Source organism: Harpia harpyja, chromosome 5 (assembly GCF_026419915.1).
Source record: "Harpia harpyja isolate bHarHar1 chromosome 5, bHarHar1 primary haplotype, whole genome shotgun sequence".
NCBI classification, from domain to species: Eukaryota; Metazoa; Chordata; class Aves; order Accipitriformes; family Accipitridae; genus Harpia; species Harpia harpyja.
In genome coordinates this window covers 16,931,668-16,946,917 of record NC_068944.1, presented here as the reverse complement: position 1 = coordinate 16,946,917, position 15,250 = coordinate 16,931,668, and the positions used below count along the sequence as shown (strand labels likewise).

Below are 15,250 nucleotides of genomic sequence, written 5' to 3'. Positions count from 1 at the left end.
AGACAAACCAAGAGCACCTTTGAAACCCAGAATCTAAGAAGGGTTCCAGTCAGCAGCTGGTAAATCTGGATAAACTCAAAAGGAATAGTTCTCACTGCAAATTGCTTTATTCATTATCGTCTTGTCTATACCTGTGCTGGATATTCAAAGGCTCAACACCTCACTTTTTAGTTTAACTTAGCAATTATACTTTTGTGTTTTCTGACAGAAACTTCATGAATTTTACGAAAAAACAAATCTCGTGTTGATCATATTTGTTTTGCTCGTAGTCTAATGAGACATGCTTAGACAAAATTGTTGACTCAAAAATTAAAACTGGAAAGAATGAAAAAAGTTGGGAGAGGTAGCCGTACCTTTCTTTCCCCTGCAACATCACGAGGCCAAACAGTACTCCTCTGTGTAAGTATGAAATAAATACTGCTAAAATTAAACAATGTATACACACATGCTCGCATACACACACATATTTATACTCACTGTTTAGAAAAATCAAACAAAAACAATATTCCCTAAACATTACTTCACATAACACAATGAAAGTGCTGTTTATTGACTAAGTAATATGTATTTCAAGCCAATAAAGGAGATCTTTTAAGCAATTTAGCCTGCTAGTTACCTTGGAAAAGGTACTTAGTTCTATTATATCAAAATCATTTGGGTCTTCTGTGCTCTTTTTGTTGGACCTGTCACATTACTTCTGCAGAGTCTATGATGTGAGTTAAGAATGAACCAGCAAGGTCTGTCTAAGATACATATCAGGAAAGGGAATATGCAAACTTTCTTTTCACAAAGAAAGGTACTTCTAATACAGAAGTGTGATTTCACGATAAGCTTAAATTGACTACTAAGAGTTAACAGAGTTAGATACAGCAAGTTGTATCAGTGAAGATTTGTTGTTATTGCATAAAAGGTCAATGATCATGTGTTATTTTGTTTAAATGTGGAAAGATACCATCACACAAGGCCTATAGACTGTGTTTGTAAAAACGGTTTTGTCATTTCTCTTTTGCAGCACACAAGCAGGGTTATAGCTGTGGAAGAATGGAAGAAGGACAATATTGCATTGGAAATGTTTTAGTGGACTTGTAGCAAAGGCCTGAAAAGTTTTTTTCTGTTTGAGTAATTTTTTATATAATTTTACTTCTCAGAGAGTTATCATTAATACTTTAATCAAAATCCCCAACAAGAACTTCTCTCTGTTCCTTGTTATATACCTCTGATGTGGATGTACTTGTGCACTTTTGTAAATATAGCAATTTTTACTAAGAAAATACCAGACTTCACTTTACTGACTTCTCCTATTAGGAACTGACCTTCGGTGTCCCAGATCTGTTACTGCATAGCAGAATGACAATCAGAGTTTAACTTAATGAAAGACAGTTTTTTATCTTACCTGAGAGTTTTCCTCTTCTTTAATCTCATTTGGTTATCCTGAGCTATACTCAAATAAATACGTTGTGCAAGTATAAAATCAGATTTGTAGTAAATCAGTCAAATAATTGTATGTAAAAATTTACTTATAAAGTTGGTAAAATGCATTTAATATTTAAAATATTGTGTACATTTGATATACTTCAATATCTCCTTTACAACTGCACTGGCATATTAATTCTGTGTTTGCAGATACGAACATCTTGAAAAAATTGATTTCTTACCAGAAAAAAAGCAAAACAAACCAAGAAAGCCAATCCATACACAGATTTCCATAATGGGCTCTATTTTTCAAGTACACTGAAGACAAAAGAAACAGATCTCCAATCTATTCTAATTCTTGGCATGAATGCTTCTTTATTTGTGGATTGTTGACCTCACAGACTGGAAAGGCAGCGACTTCTATTTCTTTTGGTGTCTCACATCAATCTATTGCTAGGAAAAGAGATGAAGGTTTCAGATTTGTATACACAGGCATCAGATTGAACTCTGCTGATGGCTATATTTTGCTTCTGTCAGAAAAGTGGGATTATATCACATCCACTGTGTGCACTGTTGCTGAATATGTTGTTCATAAATGTCCTTGTAGGATCAGTTGTACAATTTTTGTGTACTGTAATATACTAAAGCTTCTAGACAGATAAGCTTTACAGAGGTGCAACTAAGCCATCCTGTACTTCAACAAATTGATAAAGAGGAATGTGGGTCTTTCTCTACATCCCTGAAGGGGAGTGAAGAATGAAGATTTGGGGTTAGTATGTATCTATCTCATACGCAAGTAAAATGAGTAAACCAACTGAAGACTAAGCATGGCTAGGCAGGTAATGTGAAGAAAACCACTTTTGCAAAGGAGAATACAACTCAGTTTGCTTCCATGGGAGGGATAACACTAGGTACAGGCTATGGAAAAACAACTATTAGACTGCGAATCACAATTTTTTGTTGCTTGTTCTGTGAGATTTGCTATTTCATAGCATAGTCCATAGGAAAATATGCAAACAGCCCTCCCCACCCCACAGCTGTCTGCATAGAAATACATCATCCTTCACAGAGGCCATAAAGTTTCACTCGTTGTTGTTGCTTAATTCTCTTTAGGATATCATAAACAATTACTATGGTGAGATGGACTTTGTACCACCATTACGGAAAGAAAGAGTTAAATGCATCCCAGCCTTACAAAATTCAACAAACCTCTAAGCTCTGTGTCATGCAAGGATAAAAATGTGATTCCACAGTAGGGACGAGAAAGGGCAAACATGGATACTGATTACTCTTCCCAGTCGCCTTCATGATCTTTTCCTGAGGAAAAGAACTAAGGATTTTTTACTCCTGTCTTATACATTTCAAAACATGACCCTTCTTGCAGCAGGCCAGGATAGGAGAGGTAATTGGACCAGGCTGCCTGCCATATAATGACCTAAAACCCGAATGCTGAAGCCTTTTCTTAGTTAGTCACCCTTATTACTACTGAAGGGAAAGGAGTGAATAGGTAAATACTTAAGCCTCTTCTTAGTCTCAAAAAGCATTAGAAGAGCAGAAGATGTCAATTATGATAAAACTAGTGTAACATTTTGCATAAAGGCCTATAATTATTGGTAGAAATTGAACAGAAAAATCATATTCCTGTTTTCATCTTCTAAGGACTGAAAGAAAATACATGAATCATTGGGTACTGTAGTCTGCTGTTATATCACACCTTTCATTGATCAAATGGATCAATGATAAATTGGGTTAATTGATTTTCTTGCTCAAAGTCAGACTACCTTGGCCATAGTATAATTCTGAGCTCTAGAACTAATTCTGAGAGAATGAATAGGGGTAAAAGAATATACAGTCTGCTGATGATTAGTACTGTTCTTCCAGTGACCAGCTAAATTACTTTCTGACTAGTTTGTACCTACCTAATCTTCCTTTAAACCAAACATAGTCATAATGATCATGGGAGGCATATCGTGACTTGTAACATTTTCTGTGTTTATATTATAAAGTTGAACTGAGAAATAAAGTCTATGAAAATAAGTAGGAAAAATCTTGATTAATATATTCACTTTTCTATTCTTAGCTGTAAATCATTTTTAAATATATATTTTTTGTTTCCCTTGCCCATAAGAATCCTGAATTCTATGAAAATAAAAATAAAACATAAAAAGAAATAATGAGTTGGTAATCGCTAACATTTTTTATTTGTTCAATTAATAATTAATTTTAATTGTATCTTTTTTTCCTAAAATGAAATAAATTCCCAAATGGAAGGTCATTTCAATCAAATAACTAAAACTTGAACAAGCAACTAAAACTTAAAAATGTTAAAGCATAACACTTTAGTAATATAAAAGTCTTTTCTTTCTTCCTGTGTAAGACAAAGAAATTTGTGAATACTTAGATTTCTCCATCTATTCATATTGCTTTCAACAAAACATTTTTCAAAAAAAGAAAAAGTTTTCATTAGAAAATTTCCATATAGTTGTTAGCAATTGCATAAATAGAATAATTTTTTTTTAAGAAAAACACTTTAACACCAACAGCAAGAATGTTAAATCAAGCAATGTTTAAAGGTTTTGGAATCTGTATATTTTCATGGTTGCTGAAGGCTACCACTTCTGATAAAGTGGATCAACTATAATCTATACTGAAGTCAGTCTAAAATGTCCTCAGTGACTCCTGGATCAATGTCAGTGAGTCACACTTTAATACTCTGCACTCTTTGGTTCAGAACCTTAGAGCAGGGTTAATAAAGATCTATGATTTTCTTTAAAAACTCTGCTATTTTTGCTTGGGATAGATCAGAGACTGGCACAAGATATTGCAAACTCTTTGACTCCTGTTTTCACACTCTGGTGCTTCAGAGACAATTATGCTTATTCTAATTAAATATTTGCCATACTGTAGTCAGTGTAGACTATAGTATTTATGTTTCTCCATAAATAGGATCTGACATAGTACAGGGCCAAAACTCAAAGTGTTCTTCATCTTCCAGATCTTACACAAGCTACTGAGCTTCTCAGCCAGGGTTTGAAGGTGGTTTCAAAACCAGGTATTGAAGAATAGAGGGAGCCAAGATTCATAATTGAAAGATAATGACTGAGGCATTCATCTGTGAAGTGTATGCATGTTTTCAGTTAGATGCAAATGTTCTTTACACAGTTCAATATATGAGACAGGTTAGTTTGGAAAACCCGTACACCCTTTCAAACAACAGAGATGCTCTTTAGGACAACTCAGACAATTTGAAACTAAGGAAAATACATGAACAGATAAAGTGAAAGGAGGAGAACTAGGAACATGCTAGCTATTCTGATGGAGTAACAGTAAGGCATAGTGAACCACAGATCCCTTCTGATTATTAAACTTACCTTCTGAACGTGCACACCGCTTTCTCAAAAGTGCAGAACACCTTTACAAAAGTACCTTTACATGCTCTTGATCACCATCGATATCTATATTACCCCTTCCTAGACACGAGGAAATTAAGGGTTTACTGCTATAGTGTCCAAGACTTTGTCTTGAAACAGAGCACCCTGAGGGAGTCAAAAACCAGTCCCAAAGGTTAGAGAGTAGGAAGACAGATGTGCATGGAAAAAAAAATGCCATACCTGCTCTCTTCATACAATCAGTTGTCTCTTGCTGTCAAGGAATTCCTCTTGGATTCCTTTTTCTATGTGTGGCTGTGTCAGCATTTACTCATTTTGTACATCATTTATCACTACCAGCACTGGGAGTTACACCAGCATCTGTGGGATACATAGTATGTTTTGGATGAAAGCTCTCCCTGTTACCTTTAACAATGCCAATTGTTCTGTATCCCCAGTGTTCTGCACTCATCCTTGGTGGTTAGAAACAGCATTCCCAGCTGCAGTGGGAAAGTGTTTTGAATAAATACTAGGCAGAGAGCAAACATACTAACTATAATCTTTACATGAATTTGTATTTTAAACTATGAGTAATATGGTAAGTTTTAATATTCTTTATGAGTGTCTAAATTAGGACACTACTTTATTAATTGTCAGAAGGTGTCTAAGGAAAGACCATTATTGTCCTAATCTTTCCAGTCAAGAGAAAGAGGTATTTCAGATTCAAGATACTGCTGCACTAAGTGGTCAGGTTTGAATTCAGACTTGAGATCTCAGACCCAGGAGGCTCTGACATTGTAGATACATTGCTGACAGCAATTCCATCCACACTGCACTTTGGTAGAAGCAATTTTTTCCTTCAAAAGCTATCTACATAGTTTTGTATTGCAATATGACAACTCCTCTGTTACAAACTACCCTATCTGCATCATTCAATCTTCAGAAGTGTTGGGCATGAGGAAACTTCCTGATGCATAGAGAGGTCTGACTCATCTCTCACCATGCTGTCCAAGCAAGCTGTCTGCGGCTGCTGTGACAGCAAGAAAAACAGCTGAGATCTATAAGAAGGAGACCGCCTCAGGATGTCTGTGTTCCCTGTTTGGGAGTCACATGCATCCAAAGCTAAGAAGGCAGAGTAATTCCTCAATTTCTGTTCTGTCCTTGATGTTGGGAGTTTCTGGAGGCATCCTAGATGGGAAACTACAAATATATGTTTTGGCAGACAAGGTCACAGAGGTGTTGTGTTCACCTTTACCTGTTCAGTGACAGCTGTGGAGGACAGAGGCCAGCACTCGGTGGTGGGATCCCATGACTCCTCAAATATGCATGCTTACTTGAATGACTTGGATAATAAAACTAAAGTCTTAGAATGAAAATCAAGCTAGAATGATATCAGAAAAATTGTGTTGAAGCACCTAATTTAAGGGCTTACACTCTGACTTGTTCTGTTGAGCAACTTGCCTTTTCTCATTGACACTGTGAAGCTTATTAGTATCTTCATAAATGGGATGACTAAGACCTGACATAGCAGTTGGGTTTACAGTTGCTCAACGACACTTCTGCTGCAGAAGAATCTGTCAAAAAATGGAGCTTGACTCTTTATGTTAATTTTAAAGTTTGAAGTTGATGAGAAGACACTTCATACCAACTGTTGCAGGTCCAAGAAAGTTGGCCCTTTTCCCTTTGTTTGTTTCCACTTTCATTACTTCAACGAAATACTTGCTACAACGTTGTTCTTTTGAGCTGATTTTATTATTGCCTTGGATTTCAATAGCTGTTCTGCAATCACCAAAAAAGAGGTTACCAAAAGGAACAGATCTTCTGCTTAACTACAGGCTATTTCTCATTCTTGCTCTTTGTATCTCTGTATATTTGCTGAGACATAGGTCCATCAGTCATCTGTCATGTGCCAGTTTGCTGCTATATCTGGATTGCCCTCCTTTATTTTCTTTCCAGGGTGTGCAGATGAAAGGCCATGGCCGTAGATGCTTTAGCCTTGCCCTGAGGCATTGCCAGGGCACAACCGAGAAGTGATACCAAGTTCTGCAATCTGGTGCAGTTTCCATGTCCCCCACCTTTGAGCTACATGCTTTGTCTAAAGTCTTGGCAGGTTAGATAAGGTTTCAGCTCCATTTATCATCTGATTTATTTCAGAAACTGTCAAGTGGTTTTTTAATACTAAGTGCAGTGGGAAGCCTTGTGATTACCATTTATATGATAAAAAGAGATAGATAATAAGATAGACAAATAGATAGGGATTTATGCAGGTATAGGAGGAACTATTCCTAAAATAAGATGCTTACAATCATACTGTCATCATAGGCTTTAAGAAGTGATTCCCACGTAGAACATTGCAAACCCACTGCACAGAAGTAGATTTTGGTGACCAGCAGTCCAATTAAGATGTAGAATTTAAATCTAATTATGAAAATGGCTATAACCTTTCCCCTGCCTGTATTATTTCTAAGTTTTGTTGACATTCATCAACTTCATTTAACCCTCTGTGGACCTAATATTGCTTCATAAGACACTGATTTTTGCACAGTAAAATAACTTCTCTGATTTGATAGGTATTGATAGTAATGGAGAGAATAGATGAGCATCAAGTTTCCAGTGCATGCTCAGATATTACTATCATTCAAGACAGACAGAAACACAGGTTTTGGGGTGGGTGTGTTTTCTTACAAAACGCTCTTCAGTGTTTCAACATTTAGAAAATATTGTGACCAGAAATTTTTACAGTTCATTATTTCCAAACGAAATACACATTGAATGCTTGCTGGATTTTGGTTTATACCTGTGTTTGATATTCCACAAGACTCATCTGTTAAAAATAAAAAGAAAGAAAGAAAGACTGAAAAAAAGGTTTAATTAAGTAGAAATTTGAATCTGGTTTTATTGTCAGTGAAGAACAATCATTTAATTCCAGCAGTTCCTTCATGGGTTTATGGGCTTTTAGAATCATTACAATGGTAGCAGAGATTGAGAACATCTGGTGGAGACATTTTGTATCATCACCTGCACGTGGAAAATAGAAAAATCGTTGTATAGTTCAGATCAGGCTCAGTTTGGTGATATGAGCATTTACCATGCAATACTAATCTTTAGACATTAGTGTTAATAAAAACAAGGAAAAAGTCTTTTGAGACATGATAATTACAATACTTGTTTATCCACATTTGTCGTCTTTGATAATAAAATGGTTTATAGATGACTCCAGTTTATTGCAGATTCAGAGTTCAGTTTGCTTTTAAAAATTACTGCCTTTAGGTATGGCTCATTAAGAATCTGGAACCTGGATTTACTCCCTGAGAAAATTCTCTTGGATACTTTTCCCAGAAGAATAGTTTAGAGGCTATTTTTTTTTCTTCTGAAGACTGATAGAGATGACTGTTATCCTTTACCAGTTCTAACAGGCAGGTTTTATTTCTTCTAAACTTCAATTTGTGTGTGATGTATACATACTTCACCTTTATATTATTCAGCAGTCACCATTTATTAAGCATTTTTTCTGCTGGTATTATTCACCAATACTCCAAAACATGTTTATATAATAGTAAATAAAACAACATAACAGCTCTCCTATTATAATGAAGGATGCAAGGATGCTCATACACACAGGAAGGTACATACCAGCCTTTGGAAGTTTGCAGAAAAAATGGACAAGACAGAGAGATGGTGGGAGGGGGAAAAAAAAAGGACTTTTTACAGATGCCAAGCCATGGAGACTGGAATAGATACAGGTCCCTTAAATGCTCATCTAGTGCCCTGCCCCTTATGTTACACAGTTTTGATTTTTCCAAAAACTTAGAATAAGTATTAATAAGAATACACAAAAAGTCAAAAACTCCAGGCTGCAGTATTTTAAATTTGGTTTGGAAATACCATTCCTGAGCCACAAGGTGTTACCATCTCTGAAAGTAATTTTGATTGGAGCCCTTGAGCCTAGAGTGGAAACCTGGCTTTTATTGCTAAACCCCAGTTGGCTCATGAGCAAAGCAAAATGCTTGAGAGACACTTGTATGAACACATAGCACCCATGTAAGCTTTCTACAGATATAAGACAATCAATTCACATGCCCTATAATTCCTCATTCTTAAACTGATAAGGGACACAGCAGAGCAAGAAATACATTTGAACATTGTCTGCTTGCCTGACCTTACCAGCATTTGTGCTTAAGTCCTGAATCAGTTCAAAAGAGCATCATGACTGTATGTAAACATGTCCGAACTACGTGGGCTCAGCTAGGCAGTCTGATCAGACCAACAGTTTTACTGTTCCTCAAATTGTAAACCACGAGCGCGGTGCAGCTTTGCTCACTCACATTGACCTTCTGTCTCTGAAGCTCTTACAGTCTAAGGGATAGAGGGAGTACGCTGACAGTAACAAATGAATGCTTACTTGCACATTAATTTATATTTGCTTTCCTTCTTATGACTTACCCCCAGCACTGTTTTAATTTATAAAATTGCAACAAGGTTCACTCCCTGTTAGGACTCCTTTCTTTTTTTCTTCTTCTTTTCAGACTCATTTGACAGATTCATTTCAGATTCAGAATCTGTTAGAAGTCCATTGCTTTAGAAGAGTTTAAGTGGTAAAAGGCAAATGTTAAAACATTTTCACTGGAGAGCTTTCCTCCGTGTTTCTGCAAGTGAATGTCAGGTTCAATGATTTCATTTGAGTGGCTGTTGCAAAGCTGAAGTACTGGCAAAAAGAGGAAGGGTATGCGTAACCAACCATCTAAACTGCACCACTGATGTTTTCCTTATGTATTTATCAGTAGTTTTAAAAAATTTTTGATACCCAGAATGTTCCCAGTTGTTCATTATGACAGATGCTGCAGCTTTCTCTGTGACAACAGAGAATAAGAGAATTAAGAGAATGGCTTGTTGGTCTTCTTTACTGAAAAAAACCCAAACCACCCCCACAGGCCATTTTTATCCTCTGCAATGTCTCAAAGAGGCTGTCAGGTAATTGCATGGAAGGGTTCTGATCACTGAAGCTATAGTCTGTTGGGAGTCTGGGTGTTGATGAGAATAATTTACTATTTTCTTTCTGATCTTCAAGGCTAAATGATTATTTGGCTGCTTGTGGCTTTAAATTTCCACTGCCAGATGAAGGGGTTAATGGTTTTTTGCCTTTTTTTCGTTCAAACCCAAAATTGTACTGTGAAGTATTTAGAAAGAGAACAGCAAGCAGAGCCTTAGCAAAACTAAGATATGATTTCCCTCACATTTCTTTAATAGAGACATCAATCTCTTTGTCATGGTTTTGCTGCTATACATATAGACCAAACCTCTTTTTTTTCAGGCTGATTTACTTTTATTCTAGATTGAGGGAAACTAACAAACAAACAAAAAAACGGCAAAAGAGGAATTGTAACATGCTGTTTCCCAACCAAAACACTAAATGGGAGCTGTTTCAGCAGGGAGTATGCTGTATTTAAAGGCTCAGGGAACACTGAACACTCATTTTCTTGTGCTATTTATAAACTTCTCACTCTTTTTTTTTTTTTTTTCAATCCCATTTACTTTACTAGACTGTATATGAAGCACTGTCACAGTCTTCCATTTTATATAGCATATTGTATGGAGACCTGCTCCTGCAGCCAGTTTAAATACGGTGATAAACAAGGGAGCAGCCAACAGCTCATAGTCATTGTAGCTAATGCTACTTTGGACATAGACATTATGTCTTGAGAGTAATTATGGTTTTATTCTGAGTAGTTTGGCTCTAAGCTTTCTGCCTTTTCGTCTGGATTTAATGGCTCACAGATCTTTGTTCTCCTTTATTTGATCTCTCCTTCAGAGATCCCAGGGTACTCAGGTACTGCTGCTACACGATGCTAATGCAAAATGAGGGTTTCTTGGCAACTCCTGCCTTATGTTTCTCATGGCCCGTTGATTCTGTCTTGCTCTTTTCCACCTCTCTCACCAAGTGACTGCTCTGATGGCTCTTAAAATTCATGGAAATCTACAGAAATCTTCCCAAGTCCTATCAAATCTATGATTTTTTTTTAATCACTCAAATAATTTTAGAAATTACCTGTAACTATATATGAATAAGTAGCAAATAAGTTAAAATAGTTAGGCCTCAGCAGCATCTACATCTTTCCATCTGAATCTTGTATATGAAGAGACCATTTTAAAAGTGTTTCTTGTTCTTTTTACAGTGATTAATGGGATATGCTATTTGACCGCTGTAGATAAGTTTAGTCATATGCTTAAAATTCAAAGCTAGTATTACTGCAGTGCTTCTTACACAGTAAGTACTTTCACCAGATTCTTCATATTTTTCCTCCTTCCTAGCTTATCCCAAGTATAAAAAGCCATTTTAAACTTTAAATATACCACAGCCACCACTGCAGGAAAAAAAATAAGTAATGGGCAATTTTATTTAGTCTGACTTAATAAATGCCTTATCTTTGAATTTCTGAGCATACATTTACTATGCAGAGTTCTTTTACATAATAGCATGTTCAGGCTGAAACGCCACATTAGAGAAGACAAACAATATTGATTTTTGAACACAGAAAATTGTACTTTATTTTGTGGTAATGGTAATAGAATTAGTGGTCAGGACAGTGAAGACTGTGAGTTATTTCCTGGATGTCTCTGAAAATTCATTACTCCAGAATTTTCAGATGTGTTTCTTCCATGCTAAATAACTGACATGTCAACACTCAGTTAAATTTCTAGATATATTGAGCAACAGACACACACACATATATATCTCACATGAATCTCTACCCTGTTTATCATTTATAAAAAGGAAAATGTACTGTCTTCTCAGCCAACATCTCAAGATATGTCAAGGTGAATATATTACTGTGGCATAGACAAATAGAAGGATCTTAGTCAAAAAGTGCTTCAAGACTAGTCTTCCAAACCAAATAAAGATCTCAGCTTTGAGAAAGGAGCATATAACTTTTAGTTGCCTTAAAATCTACAACTTGAATAAGATACTTTACTGCATAAGGAAAGTGTTAGATTTAGAACAGAATTGAGAAAATCTTCTTGCCTTCATTCTATAAAATGCCATGCGTCCAGTTAGCAGTTAAACTTTAAAAAAAAAAAAAAAAGTTCTTTACTTGCTCTTTACATGCTTTAAATCAACTTCTACTTCATTTTTCTATCTCGCTACTTTTTTTTAATTTTCCTTCAGCGTACGAATCACTGTTCAATGCCTGAAGTTCTCAGAAGACATCTGTTTTTCATAGTGTCTCCTGAAGACTGTGCACAGTAAGTGTTTCAAACTCTGCCCAAATAATTGCAAAACTCTCTGGATTGAGATCTGGAAAGCATCATCTTCCCCTACTACTGTCGTCATGGTTATCTCAGTCCATTACCAAACATTCAGGAAAGATATGAAGAGAACTGATGAAATGTCAACTTGTTTCCTGTGATATTTAATGTCATATTCAAAGGGCAGCAGATTTCTTGTCTGCATATGAACCATGGTAAAGCTGCTAGAAAAAGCAGATATTAAGATTCAAACTTCATACTGATCCAGACACCTGTCAGTCACCCTGCAATTCTGAGTTTTTGCTATGACTTTGCTAGGTCTGCTCATGTTAAGCCTTGAGACTAATAAATAGAAAAAAATCTCTGACCCTTCCTACTCCACTAAACTACATGTACTAAAGTGTTCTTCATAAAATAACAATATCTTACTAATTTGACAAGGTTCAGTAAGAGCTAAAGATGTGATCACTGTAAAATATGCATTCCTGCCTAAAGTTTTCATTACAGTCATTTTTTTCTTTATTTCCAGCTTAGGGGATTTTTATCTGATGGAAGATTATTTTGGTTTAGATTATCTTGTTCCCTATAAATTCAAATGGAGGAAACCAGTGACCAACCATTGACAGCTCTAAGCAATATTTTTGATACTGCTTTGGAATTTCACTGCTTCTTATGTTTAGGCTTCTTCATTTTGCAACACACATTTGACCACAGACACATCCTTTCAAGAAGTGATACAAAGCTGCTGTGATGAAAATCCCAGAAGGACCTTTCTTGCGACAAACTGAAAAAAAATTTAAATGATCCCCACTGTACACTAAACCGTTTCAGAGTCACCTAATGAAGGTGAAAGAAGCATGGTTCTGAGGTTATAAATCCTTTGCATGGAAAATGCAATACTCAGAACGTTCAGAGAAAGTAGCCGTAGCTTAATGTGCTATGCTCTGGTTTTCCAATCTACAGAACTTTTTGTTTTGTTTTGTTTCATTTTGTTGTATGCCTTTCCCCTTCCCTTTGTCTTTTCCCTTGTTTAATGTTAAACATGTTTGCATCTTCACTAACGCTGGGTATTACTCGCTACTCGGAGCAGTAGAAGCTGTAACCATATAAAGCAAGATAGCATGGTCCCCGGCTGTTTCTATTGTTCATAAATAATGCTGTCAGACTGCCTAGACATGCCAGTCATGTAGGTGGGTTCCACAGAACCAAACGCTCTCTAAATGTTATTAAAAAGGTGGTCATAAACCAAAAGTGTAGTATAACACACTGCGGTAATTTTATACAGGTAATGTGAAAACCTTCAGGTCTACCTGAAGGAGTACAATCTACCTGTACACTGTCTACTTGTAATGCTGTCTAGTCCTTTTGTAATCTATCTCCCTGTTGGAGAATATTTGTGGGTAATATAAATATCAGTCCCTCATTTTAGAGATTTAGAAGAATTGAATGGCTTCCTTAAATGATAAAAGGCTGAGAAAGAGCAAGAAATAGAACATATCCCTTATATTATAATTTAAATAATAAGGTTATAAGCACTGCATTTGTAGCTAAAACGTAGTTAACTGGGGGGGGGGGGGAGGAGATTTTGTGAGTTAGTCAATGTCCCTAAATTAAGATAAATTTTTTTCTTTTTTTCTGATTCTATAACACACTGTAGAAAATGAAGCTGCATGCATAGCCAAGGATATCATCTTCATTGTTTGTTAGAGAATAAGGTTTTTGACCTTAATTCTCAAACTCTTAGAGTATAGATTATCTTGCAAAAATAGTATTCTGTTTGCTCTAATTTTATTTTCTTGTGGTTTACAAGTGCTACCACTTCATGGATCCACCCCCTCCACATACAAGTTCCCTGTGTTAGAAACCACTAAGTGTAATTGTCTCACAGTAAGTTTGCTATCTTGTACTATTAATATTTTCCCATATTTCCAGAAATATTTCCACACCTTTTTTTGTATCTGCTTTAGGAGCACGCAAGGTTATCCATAGCTCTTGTTCAACTTGCTGTGCCACATATTCCAAAGTTCCTTCCTTTCCCTCAGCTTCTTAAACTTTAAGTCTTTGTTAAATGACAAATGCCTCATTTTTCTAGTGTTGCTCACACATTGGTTCAGCACCTAAGAGTCAACAGCGAAGTAGGGAAGAAAGCAATCTTGTTTTCAGTTTTGGATGACTTTATTTTCTGATCACTCTGTTTGTTACATGACAGCAAGTGAGGCTGACATCACTTCCACTAAAAGAACTGATGATTCTGATATTCTGTACAAGTAATTGTGGTTGCATAGACAGATAGAGTCTGGTTCTGGAAATTAAAGGCTTGAAAGAAAGTGTTGTTTTTTCCTTTTTATGAATCATTTGCCTAACTGTACTTTTTCATCTGCACTAACATTTAAAAAAAATAATTCTAAAATATTTTCAAGTATTAAATTATTATTAATTTTTAATAGTTCCTTCTAATTCTCTTTGTGAAAGAAGAACAAGTTAATTACTTCTTTGACTGTAGTTGATTTCTTTTGCTAGGAGGAAGAAGTGGAGTATATATGTGTTTTCTGTGCTGCAAAGCAGATTTTCTGGCCTCCTGTGGGTTTCCCTGCTTAGGAAAATAGGTTATGTTTTGGTTTTGTTTTTTATTATTATTATTCCTGAGTCCATTCTTATTTTCTAGTGTTGATATTTTTCATCTGCAATTCTGAAGCAGTGGCAGATTGCTTTTCTGGGTTAGATAATATAATCAAATAGATCAGTGTCTTAAGGAATACTATCATCTCAAAAATGACTTCTGTTTGAAAATGTCGTGCTTGCTATAACGTGCATTGTTATAACTTACAAGAAACAGACCATATTTCTATGAAGAAAGGAGACCGGAGGATAATCTAATTTCTTTCAGTGTGTTTACTCTATGCATTTCATAGCACTTTATCTGCAGTCAGTTTCAGTTTCTTGTGTAATGCCTGCTAGACAGGCTCCCTTGCTCCTCTGCTGCTTTCATATAGGCAGGAGTATTATTTGAGTTGGAAATCATCACTCTAAAATCACAAAAGGTGAAGGAGAGATTAACTAGCATATACAATACCTGAAAATAATTTTCATATCTATTTTCTATATATCAGTTTGACAGTGCCTTGTTAAGTGAGATAATATCTTCAGAATTTCCAGTAAGAATAAATTGTTCTTTATTTCCTCTGTGTATTAACAAACCATGCATTTTTCAGGCTTTAATTATT

General features: G+C 35.7%; 1 protein-coding gene across 1 annotated transcript in view; it reads right to left on the bottom strand.

Moving 5' to 3' along the window:
- The window catches only part of CDH19 (cadherin 19), a 118,972-nt gene extending 113,906 nt beyond the window's left edge, over nucleotides 1–5,066 (bottom strand). The window contains exon 1 of the mRNA XM_052788215.1: nucleotides 5,025–5,066. The gene's annotated coding sequence lies outside the window, so the exon portion shown is untranslated. The remainder of the gene's footprint in view (nucleotides 1–5,024) is intronic.
- Between the last annotated feature and the right edge of the window lie 10,184 nt (nucleotides 5,067–15,250).